Consider the following 10,745-nt stretch of genomic DNA (forward strand, 5'->3'; position numbering starts at 1 on the left):
GGCCATTCGAGCTCCCGCCGCCGGCAAGACGCTCGGGCGCTGCGCAGATCCTCGTCGCTCGGCCGTCGGCACTCCTCTCGAAGCTCGGCCGCTGCCGCTTGATCCCTTGGAGTAGTAGTTTTACATCTTGAAATACATCATTTGTTGGATTGCTCTTTTACATCTCCAATATACATCATCTCTGTTGGAGTTGCCTCTTTTTTGGAGATGTAAAATGCAGTTTTTAAAGATGTAAATTTTTACATCTTCTATTTTACGTCTCTAAATTTGCATTTTCTATTGAAGATGCTCTTATTGAGCTAATTCACTGTTGTGTTAACCCTAGCTTTAGAGTACATGTACGGCAATTAATATTTAGCACTGCTAGCCAGTACGGAGTAGTTGTCAACTAAGTAAGCTGGTGGCGCTTTAAGTTTTGCAAAGTATTAACCCCTCTCAGTCTCTGTCTGTTCCTTACTAATTAATTTGATGTGACGCGACTTCTCATACGTATCTATAGGAGTAACCCTACCTCTATCTATACTCCGGTCTAGCATTGACTATTGTACTATAGCTACCGGCTGTGGCGAGCACCGAGCTTACCATGCGTCGTCTCGTGCTGAGGCCACTCACAGTGAATATCTCTGTCCGGCCGGCTGGAGTATACTTGACGAACGGAGTAGCACGTAGGTATCGTACGATCCATGGTAAAAAGGACGGGCCAGCGCGAAAGCTGCTCATCATTTAGTTGCTGCCAACAAGCACCACAAGTTCTTCTCACCACTGCGAGGAGCGAGCGACCTCCCAGTGTAGTGCTAGTCAGCTATCATCAACAGGAGCAGCTCTTCCCATCCATCTAGGGTTTACACGCAGATTATCAGTCGCCGGCCGCCAGCTCCCTCTCCCGCGGCGGAACTCCGGCGTGCACGGAGGCAATCGGCCGGCCGGGGCTCGGTCGCGTTCTTCCTCAAAAGCTCAGCCAGCCAGGGTCACTTCAGCTCAGCTCGCCGCCTCGCCCTACTAATCCGAGGCGATTTGCGGGGAGAAGCTGGCTTCCCGGCTGGCCGACGATTTCTCATGCTTGTAAGTTGCGTTTATAATTGCTTTCTTGGTGGATCTGCCCAGATTCTGTGATTTCCTCGAGTATTTCGAGCTGCTTCTTGAGTCGTAGATCCTCAGATTAATTAGCTAGGGTTGCACTTGCACATGGAATCCTGGATCCACATGGAAATCTCAGATGGTCTCGATCTGATTTTGTAGCTCCCGTGGTTTTCAACTCTTTTTATTTATTTTCCCTCTCGCGGTCTCGCTTCCTGTCACTCTTGACTTGCTATTTCCGGCATAGGTTGCTAATTTTCTACGCGGATTTGATGGTTACTAAATGAGTGTAGGCGAGGAGCGAGGATGTAATTCAACTAAATCCTTTCAGCAGGTTTTCAGAGTACATATATTTCCTTAATTGCTACTAGCAAGCTCACTAACTCAGTCAGTTAGTGCAGGTGTGAGCCTGTGATAGCAGCGTATGTAGGTTCTTTCATCCATAAATCCGTGTACAGTGGACAGTAGTTGTAAACTGTAGCACGATGCATACATGCCGCTACACGTACGGACGGCTACAGTATCCTTGCCACAGCGTTCTTGTTTCGATGCGGCGCTTTGTCTGTCACTATGTGTGGCGAATAAAGCTGCAAGTGTTCCTCAGTGGCTCACTGAGTCAGTGATGCTGAAATCAAGAATCGATCGATATGATCTACTGCCACAGGGCGAGCACATACGCACTGTGATCGATGCGTATGAAGCAGCCCATTATCATCATCACCTCATGCTTGATCAATCGATTGCAGGTGCCTGCGACGATGAGCGCCTTGAGATGATAAGCGCCGGCGACCATGGGAACGACCGCCGGAAGTTCGAGCCGGCGGCGGCCGGCAACAAGGCCCTGCAGGCGGCGGCGGCGGCCTCGCGGCACTGGTCGGCGTCCACAGAGTCGCGGATCGTGCGCGTGTCGCGCGTGTTCGGCGGCAAGGACCGCCACAGCAAGGTGAGGACCGTCAAGGGGCTGCGCGACCGCCGGGTGCGCCTCTCCGTGCCAACGGCCATCCAGCTCTACGACCTCCAGGACCGCCTCGGCCTCAGCCAGCCCAGCAAGGTCGTCGACTGGCTCCTCAACGCCGCCCAGCACGAGATCGACAAGCTGCGGCCGCTCCAATTCCCGCCGCACGACGACGACCTCCTGCTCTCTGCCCACCACCACCACCATCACCTGCAGCCGACCTCCTCCATGACGTCCATGGCCATGGCGCCGCCGTTCTCGCACGCCACCGCCACCGCAGTCGCGGCGTCCATGATGGTCGTCGACAGCGACAAGGCAGCGCAGGCCCACGACGGAGGCGGCGATCTTAAGGGGTTCATGAGCCTGAGCAACTCGCTCGGCCTGGTCAACGGTGCCGGAGCCGCCATGCCGACGCTGGCTGCGGCCCAAGCCGGGTCGTACCACCACCATTACGCCGCTCATGAGGCTTGGAGCAATGGCGGCAACAATGTCCACGAGCAGCTGGGCGGCCATCGCTCTTCGCCTCATGTGGTGCCTCACCACGGCTTGCCGTTCCCGTCGCTGCTGTCCTTGGCCCCGGTGTCTCAGTTCGTCTTCTACACGCCGGAGGGCGGCTTCGCCATGAAGGACGTCGCTTCCGATGGTCAGTTCCCCGTAGACAACCTTGACGATTCGCAAGGCCAGCTCTCGCTGAGCTCGCGGGGAGAAGCTTTCTTCACTCAGGAAGCCCGGGTTGATCGATGAATCACCTACGTCGTGGGCATATGCATGGTCTCGAGCTGCTCCAAGCAGGTGCGTATAAATTAATAATCCATAATGCTCTGAGGAGCAGTATTTTACTGTCTTTATAGGTAAGTTATGCTGTGATTTAAGAATACTTGAGTGGGGATTATTTGGGAGTATTGGGTGTGATGATCAAGTTAAGGTTTTGCAGCCACTGTTCAATGCAATTCGTTGCTTTTTTTTTTACTACAAGAAGTAATAGTTCATGTATTGACTGGCTTTGTGTAATAACGATCTGGGATTTTGCTTGGGAGTCTCTGCTTAATAAGTTCGGTTTTCTCTTGTGAGTTTTGTATGTCCATTAAATCTATCTTTGTAATATGATTGGTGCCCTGTTGTTTGCAACTCTTTCATGTTCTTGCAATCCTCCCTTTTGTTGTTGGGGTCATACATGATTAACTGGGGAGTTTCAATTTGTATGACTCTTTCACAAGGACAAAACAATTTCAAAAAAGTAACATAAAAAGTATACTTATTTTGCGCCTACTCTTTCCGGAAACCATCCTCTCATTCTTTAAGAATCAGAATGGTCATATCCGAGTTTCCATTTCACCATTTGGAATTTGAACTTTATATCTTTGACTTATTTTTAGCTTTATTCTTTATTTATTTAGCTCATCCCATAGAATTGAAAGCATGGTTCACTCCTACGCCACACAATATAAACGGGACTAGTGTGATTTGTCATTTAGTTAACAGGATCATTCAATATTTTGTGACCCACAGTTGGGACACACACTGCCAATTCGATCGGTTGCAATCCTGAACACATTCTATATGAGATTTATAATTGCAGTTGAATAAAGCCTATAATTCATATTAGCAATTAAGCATAGTGCTTTAGAAATTTAAGAAGTTTAAAATAAATAAAATAGCATGATTTAATTGGTACGCCAGTTTTACTGAACATTTTGCCTACACAATGTTTGTTTGAACAAAATAGATGATACAAAGTGCACAATCAATTATTAGCATCTGATGCACATAACACTAGGAGTGCTATTTTATTTAGGGAGTTAAAACAGTGTCACCAATGTTAAAAAATTCATGGTTGAAAATTTTAATAATTCACGCATATATATTCAAAGAAGTAACAATCAAAATTATATCAAAGACTTTGCAAAGGGAAAGCATCATTTATTTTGAAGCTTTGTTGAAAGAAAATGGCTTGACTTTAATCGATGCTTTAACAATTTGTTGAGAAGGAAAAAAAGTGTAATATTTCGTTTTTAATTGGTGCCCCATATTTTACGTACTCAGTGCTCATTTGTCCAAGGATAACTTTAAGATGGTCCCTCTTACCTTCTCTTTTCACATTAGAGATAAGAATGGAAGAGTTACTCAGACCCATTACTTAATGAAATCAATGGTTCAGATCTACTCTCATGTGAAAACAGGAGGTAAGAGCGACCATGTTAATACTACGACCAAAATGGACGGTATATCCCCCCCCCCCCCCCCCCCAAGCTTGTGCAATGATCCATGCACACAACCCTCACTAAAACAGACATTATAGCTGATTAATAAGACAAGATAGAATTTTATCAGGTAAAATAACGCCGGTGTCATGAAAAATACTTGTGTAGTGATAGAACTTTTTATTAGCACTTCGTGTAATCAAATAAGTAAAAAACCAAAGTCAGATAGCAAAGATTTTGCAAAAAGGAAAACACCATTTATTTTGACGCGGTAAAGAATAAAATGTACACATCAAATATATATTTTATTTTTCATAAGAAGAATATACGTGTGTGTTTCACAAGAAAAATATGTGACGTACTCCCTCCGGTCCTTTTTACTATGGATATTTGTCTAGAGTCAAACAGTTTGACCATATTTATATAAAAAAATTCAACATCTATAATAATAAAATTGTACAATACGAAAATTAAATTCATGACACATCTAATGGTATTATGTTTGTATTGTGAATATTGATTTTTTTTATAAAGTTAGTTAAACTTAGGAAGTTTGACTTCAGACAAATCATATATGCGGAGTAAAAAGTACCTAAAGGAGTACGACCAAAAAGTATGTGTTTTTACTGTAGCTGATGCAGAAACTAATTAAGGTTCCAAGAGAAAACGACAAAGGCTGTGTTATTTTCTTGGAAGGCGGAGGATACAAAGGTCGTCAACTTGCCAGAGCATCTACAACTGCAACACTCAAAAACTGTGTCTCAAACGCTCGCTTACGCGCCTGATATATCCACGGATATTGACCAGACACGGCACCAAAACCGTCCTCTACAACCTTAAAATTCATATCTCTAATTCATAATACACATGCAAATAAAAACCTACGTACTACATACATAGGTAAAACTCAAGTGCGGAAGCCCCTGCATCTGTGGAAGCTCTGGCACCTCTCCGCCTCCGCCTCCGCATCCAGTTCGACGAATAGCACCTCCGTTTTCGCCAGTTCTTGCGGGATGAATTGCCGGTTGGCCTCAACGTAGGACTCGTCCTCGAAGGACTCGAGGATGGCGGTCTGCTCCGCCATCCCCATAGCTTGGGCGGCCTTGTCCTGGATGAACTTGAGGATGGCGGTCTGCACCGCCATCCCCATCACTTGGGCGGCCTCGTACTCCGCCTTCGTGCCCCCCCCCCTCTCATGGCGAAGTCTGCATCCTTCTCTTCCTTCTCCAGCTCCGGTGCCTCCTCTTCCATGGGCTCCGATTCCTCCTCCTCCGGCGCCTCCTTTTCCATGGGCTCCGGTTCCTCCTCCTCCGCCGCCTTCTCCTTCCCATCCTCCAACGGCTCCGGCGGATCCGGAGAAAGGTCGGCGGCGAAACGAGCAGCCCGCCTTGCATGGATCTGCTCCAGTAGCTGCACCCAGGGCTCCCGAGTGAGCATGGCATAGGTGGTGATCCGGCGCCTCGACATCGCAAGCGGCAGACGGAAGTGAAAGTGCCAGCAGCGGACAGAAGAAAAGGGAAGAAATAGGACGGGCTACAGTCATATGTCGCCGCCGTCCGGTTTAAATAGCCGGTTTCCTCCCTCAGGCGGCACGCCGGAGCGGCACCACGCGGCGCGGTTCGAAGAAGGCGCCCGTCGGACTAGCGGTCTCTCCACGTCCCCTCTTGGCCCTATCTGTCAGTCTGACATTGCGTTTGTGCATCCGGGCAGCCCGTCTGGCCGTTGGGGTCGGTACGGGGTCGTTGTAGATGCTGTCATACCCATGCGTCTCATTTTGGATTATTCAGCCAGGTTCACGTCACTAGCCTTCACCAAGCTAGTGCCGCTCCGGACGGTGACAGCCCGTCCGTACGAGGTCGACCAGCACACTGAATGCTAAATTAAGCACCGTAAAACCTCTCCCACTCGCCGCCGTACGGCCAGAATGGGGTCATCCACCATCAACCTAATTTAACGATGGCAAGAAAAATGTGCAGGGCTTTGCAGTTCAGTTCATGGCAGTCATGCATATGCGAGGACACATGGGTGGGATGCAGTATGCACATGCTTGTCTGAATTCTGAAGTGAGCAACACGCGGCTGGTTGACGGCTAGCTCACACGAGCTCAACGCCGGCCGGCCATGGCAGCAGATCTAGCGACGAGGGCCAATGCAACGCGAAGCACACCGAGTGGCCATGGCTAGCCACGTATGTGGGGCAGAATGAGCGAGCAAAAATCGATCGAGTGCGTCGGTAGACCTTGGATAAGATACCACTGCAGCTATCAGCACATGCGTAGGAGGAGGATTAAAGCTATAGCCGGCCCGCCCTGCATCAGCATGCATAGGCCTGTAGCCACTGCACTGCAGTCTGCAGCTAGGGTTGCATGCATGCGGCACTTGCAGGAGGAGCTGCACTTCTGCGGTGCTAATAACATTGGGTCAGGCAAAAATAACCACAATGCAGGAGCCGTATGTAGGTCTGCAAATATGAACGCCATCGCTATAAACACGCAATGCTCAAAGGGACTAGTACGAGTGTACGACTCGACTCGGTGGAACATGCATGTGCGTGGTGTTTGGTCTTTGCACTGCACGCTTCAGTCCATGCATGTGCGTGGTGCGTGGTACGCGAGATATGAGTCGCTGCCTATGCATCACACATCACTGCATATGCGCGGCGCAAAACAGTGAAGCTAAAGCTACGCGCGCCGATAGCAGTCTAGCATAGCACCGGTCAGGGTCTGTGGAATTGTGTGGTGGAGTACTAGGTACCTCCCCCCTCCACATCATCAACAGGAAGCTATGGCTATTGCTGGTACTGCCTATACGTGACGGGGTTACTATCATCTGCGCGGCAGCTCACAGTGGAAGACTGGCAGTTCTCATCGCTGTCTCTAATGCCGTGCTTGTGATTGTCCTGTCTCTTAAGAATTCATGCATAAAACCATCGCTCGGCATGTGGCGTTGTTGGGGGCAAATCGTACCGAGAAAGTCCTTCCGTTTTACGCCACTGGATAGGTAGGTGGCTGCTCTAGGATATGACGAATGCTCGTATGTTTTTGCGAGTGAAAAATTTGTATTACTCAACCACCAAAAGATTACAATCAGCAGAGGCTAGCTCCACCGCAATAGAGGGACAAGAGCCGATCCAAGTCATGGTTCTACCCTTAACGCGAGTAAAATTTGCTAGACTATCGCTAACCTTATTTTATAAGCGGCTATTGGCTAACATGACTAATACAATTTTCTCGAAGAGACAAGAGATATCTAATATCTTTAACTAAAGAAGCATAAATCAATTTATCTTGGTCTCGTCTTTCGATCAACTTAACTGCAACTGATGAGTCCAACTCAATAATAACCGGGAAAGTATCAAGCCCTTTCCTGTGAGTTTCAATTATACTATAAGGGTTGGGCGCGCTTTACTGCGCCGTTGGTGTTCTTGGGATTCCTACAAGAATTACTCACACTATTTCAAAATATAAGAGCATCTCCAGCCGTTGGCCCCCCAGGAGGGGCTAAAAATCGTCCCCTGGGGGCGCGCCAGCGCTAACCCACGCGCTGGGGGCGTGATGCCCCCCAGTCGCGGCGCCCATGATTTTTCGAAAAATGTAAATACGGCACAAACACGGCGCAAATTCATTGCAAACTTCGGCAAGTTCGTTCAAACTTAAACATATTTTACAAAAAAAAAACTACTAGGGGCCGCCACTCGCCGTCTCCATCGCCGCTCCTCGCCGTCTGCCTCGCCGCTCCCCGCCGCCCGCCGCCCTCGCAGTTCTACATGCCGAGGAGGCTGTAGAACCGCGTGTAGTCACCGCCGTCGTCGTCGGCGGTGGCGGCGGCGGCGTCGCCGTCCCTGCTGCATCCTTCCCCCGGTTGGCGCGGCGGGTTGGACGGTCCGGGGGCGTCCTCGCCGTCGTCGCTATCGAGGATCACGATGTCGTGCTCATCCTTGCGCCCGCGCTTGTGGGCTTCGATCTCCTCCAGGGCCCGACGCTGCCGGACCATCTCGTCGCGGAGGTAGTCGTCCCGCGCCCATTGCAGGGCGTCCTGGTCGGAGAAGCCGTGCCGGGCTATCTCCTCGTATTCCGCGGGGAGGCCAGGCTCCGGCTTGGGCTCGACGAGGACGAAGCGGCTGGATGGGGGGGTGGACTCGGCGATGCGGACGCCGGAGCTTCGGGTGTGTGCGCTGACAGGCGTGTCCTGGGGCTCCGGCTTGACGGGGTGGAGGCAGGGGGAGCCCGACGAGCGCCCGGACGAGGAGGAGGACGCGCCGGGCTGCTCCATACGCCTCGGCATCCAGGAGCTCCCACGGCGGCGTGAGAAGGACGGGGGAGCGGGGTACTCGAGGCGCGGCGTGTTGCCGCCCTCGATGTACTCGAGGACGGCCTCCAGCGTGCGGCCAGGCACGCCCCACCACCGGCGCCGCCCCTCGGAGTTGAGCCTGCCGGAGGGCATGATGTCGTTCGTCGCCTCGAGCTGCTCGGCGTGTCGGAGGCGGAAGTAGGGCTCCCAGAGCAAGCTGTCAGGGGTGTACCGCGGGCCTTCCCTCGCCGCCCGCGGCAGGGACGCGCGGATGCGTGCGATCTCCGCACGCCGCACCGCCCCGGTGGGTGGTGGTGGCACCGGCACGCCGCCGTCGCTGATCCTCCACGCCCCGGGCACCCGCATGTCCGGCGGGTCCGGGTACTCGGCCTCGAAGAGGAGGCGAGCCTCGTCCTCTGCAGATGGCGGCGCCCGAAGCCATTCGCCGCCGCGCCATCGCCTGTGAAGCGCTCGGCCATCCTTCTGAGGTGGGGACAGCGAGAAGAGGAAGGGGAAGAAGTGGGCGCGTCGGCGGTGAAGTGTTTGTGGGTGTCTCCGGCGTGCTGGTTCTCGGCTTATATAGGCGGAGGCGCCGCGCGGTAGGCTTGGCCGGTGCGTTACGCGTGGCGGGAGGCGTGGCGGGCGAGGACGCGCGTCGCCCGGCCTTCAGTGCGCCTCCCGTGAGGCATCAATGGAGGCTGACCAGCGCGGCAGCGCCTGCGGCTTTGGCATTGATTCGCCACGGGAAACAAGGCGATGAGGACGACGAAGCGGCGAGAAGCGAGTCGAGTGGCTGACGCGGCTGGCCCACAGCGCTTTCGCGCCAAAAAATATTCGCCCGACGCTCCCAAGCGCCCCCCAGCGCGCCGGGTTCGAGTTGGTCCGTCGTCGCCAATTTCGGCCCGAGCCGGCGAAAAATGGGCCCCTGGGGGCGCGACTGGGCCGATTTTTTGGCGCCCACGGCTGAAAATTTGCCTGGGGGGCCTTGTTGGGGGCGCGGCTGGAGATGCTCTAAGGTGTATTACTTTTTTGAAAACTCAAAACTCTTTAAGTTTGATCAAATTTGTAGAGAAATATATCAAAGTCAATAATATCAAATTGATGTCATTAGATTCATCATGAAATAATTTTCCATATATTTTTTGTTTAATATTGTGGATGTTGATATTTTTTACACTGAACTTGGTCAAAGTTGCAGAAATTTGACTTTCCAAAACAACTAATACCCCTTATATTTTCGAACTAATGGAATATTTAGTTTGGCGGGTGGGGAGATGATTGAGTGTGTTTTATGTTTATTTATAAATAATGTGGTGGGACTTTCGTGGTGCGATTATGTGTTATCCGCTAATCAACCTATATTTATGTGGGGAAATTTGTACATGGGTGGCTACATGTACTATATTGGTGTTAAAGTATCACATGGTGTCGGTTTTTTTTCTAGGTGATGGGAGGGCGCGGGGTTGATATGTTTTTATAGTTGGTTACTGCTGATTGATTTGAAAAACCGTAGGCCCAATCCAAAATTGAATACCTCAATCGAATGAAAGAGCTTCAGAATTAGGGAGTAATGAATTACAGTAATTAAATTGAGAGATCCTAAAAAAAGATTGTTGACCCGATCAAACTCGGTGACCCAATTCTAAATTGAAGACCTCAATTAATTGTAAGGCATTCAAAATTAGGAAGCATAGTGTATAGTATAACAGAATTGAATGAGAGAGCTTTGAGAAATTGTTGACTCGGTCAAAATCGAGCGACCTAATATTAATTGGAGACCTTAATTGGTTGTGATGTCTTAAAAACTAGGGAGCATAGTGTGCAGTATAGAAGCGTTGGGCGCACGTTGCTATGCCATTGTTGTTCTTGGGTTTCTTAAAAAAAATCTTGCTCTGTTTTAAAATACAATATAATTCGATTCATCATGCAATGAACACTAGTAGAAAAAGGGCCTATTGTCCCGGTTCGTAAGGGTCATTTGTCCCGGTTTTTAAACCGGGATTAAAGTGTCGGTACTAATGCCCTAAACCTTTAGTCCCGGTTCTTACATAAACCGGGACAGATGGGCTTCCTCGTGGCCGGTGCGGCGAGCCCAGGTAGGAGGCCCTTTGGTCCCGGTTGGTGGCACCAACTGGGACCAATAGGCATCCACGCGTCAGCATTTCAGGTGCTGGCATTTTTTTGAAGGGGGGGGGTAGGGGGTTTTGAGGGGTTAATTTAGGT

General features: G+C 50.5%; 1 pseudogene; it reads left to right on the forward strand.

The window, feature by feature from the left end:
- The first annotated feature begins 607 nt into the window (after window positions 1–607).
- LOC123139918 (transcription factor PCF6-like) lies at window positions 608–3,071 on the forward strand (annotated as a pseudogene).
- The last annotated feature ends 7,674 nt before the right edge of the window (window positions 3,072–10,745 follow it).

Source organism: Triticum aestivum, chromosome 1B, assembly GCF_018294505.1.
Source record: "Triticum aestivum cultivar Chinese Spring chromosome 1B, IWGSC CS RefSeq v2.1, whole genome shotgun sequence".
Taxonomy (NCBI): Eukaryota; Viridiplantae; Streptophyta; class Magnoliopsida; order Poales; family Poaceae; genus Triticum; species Triticum aestivum.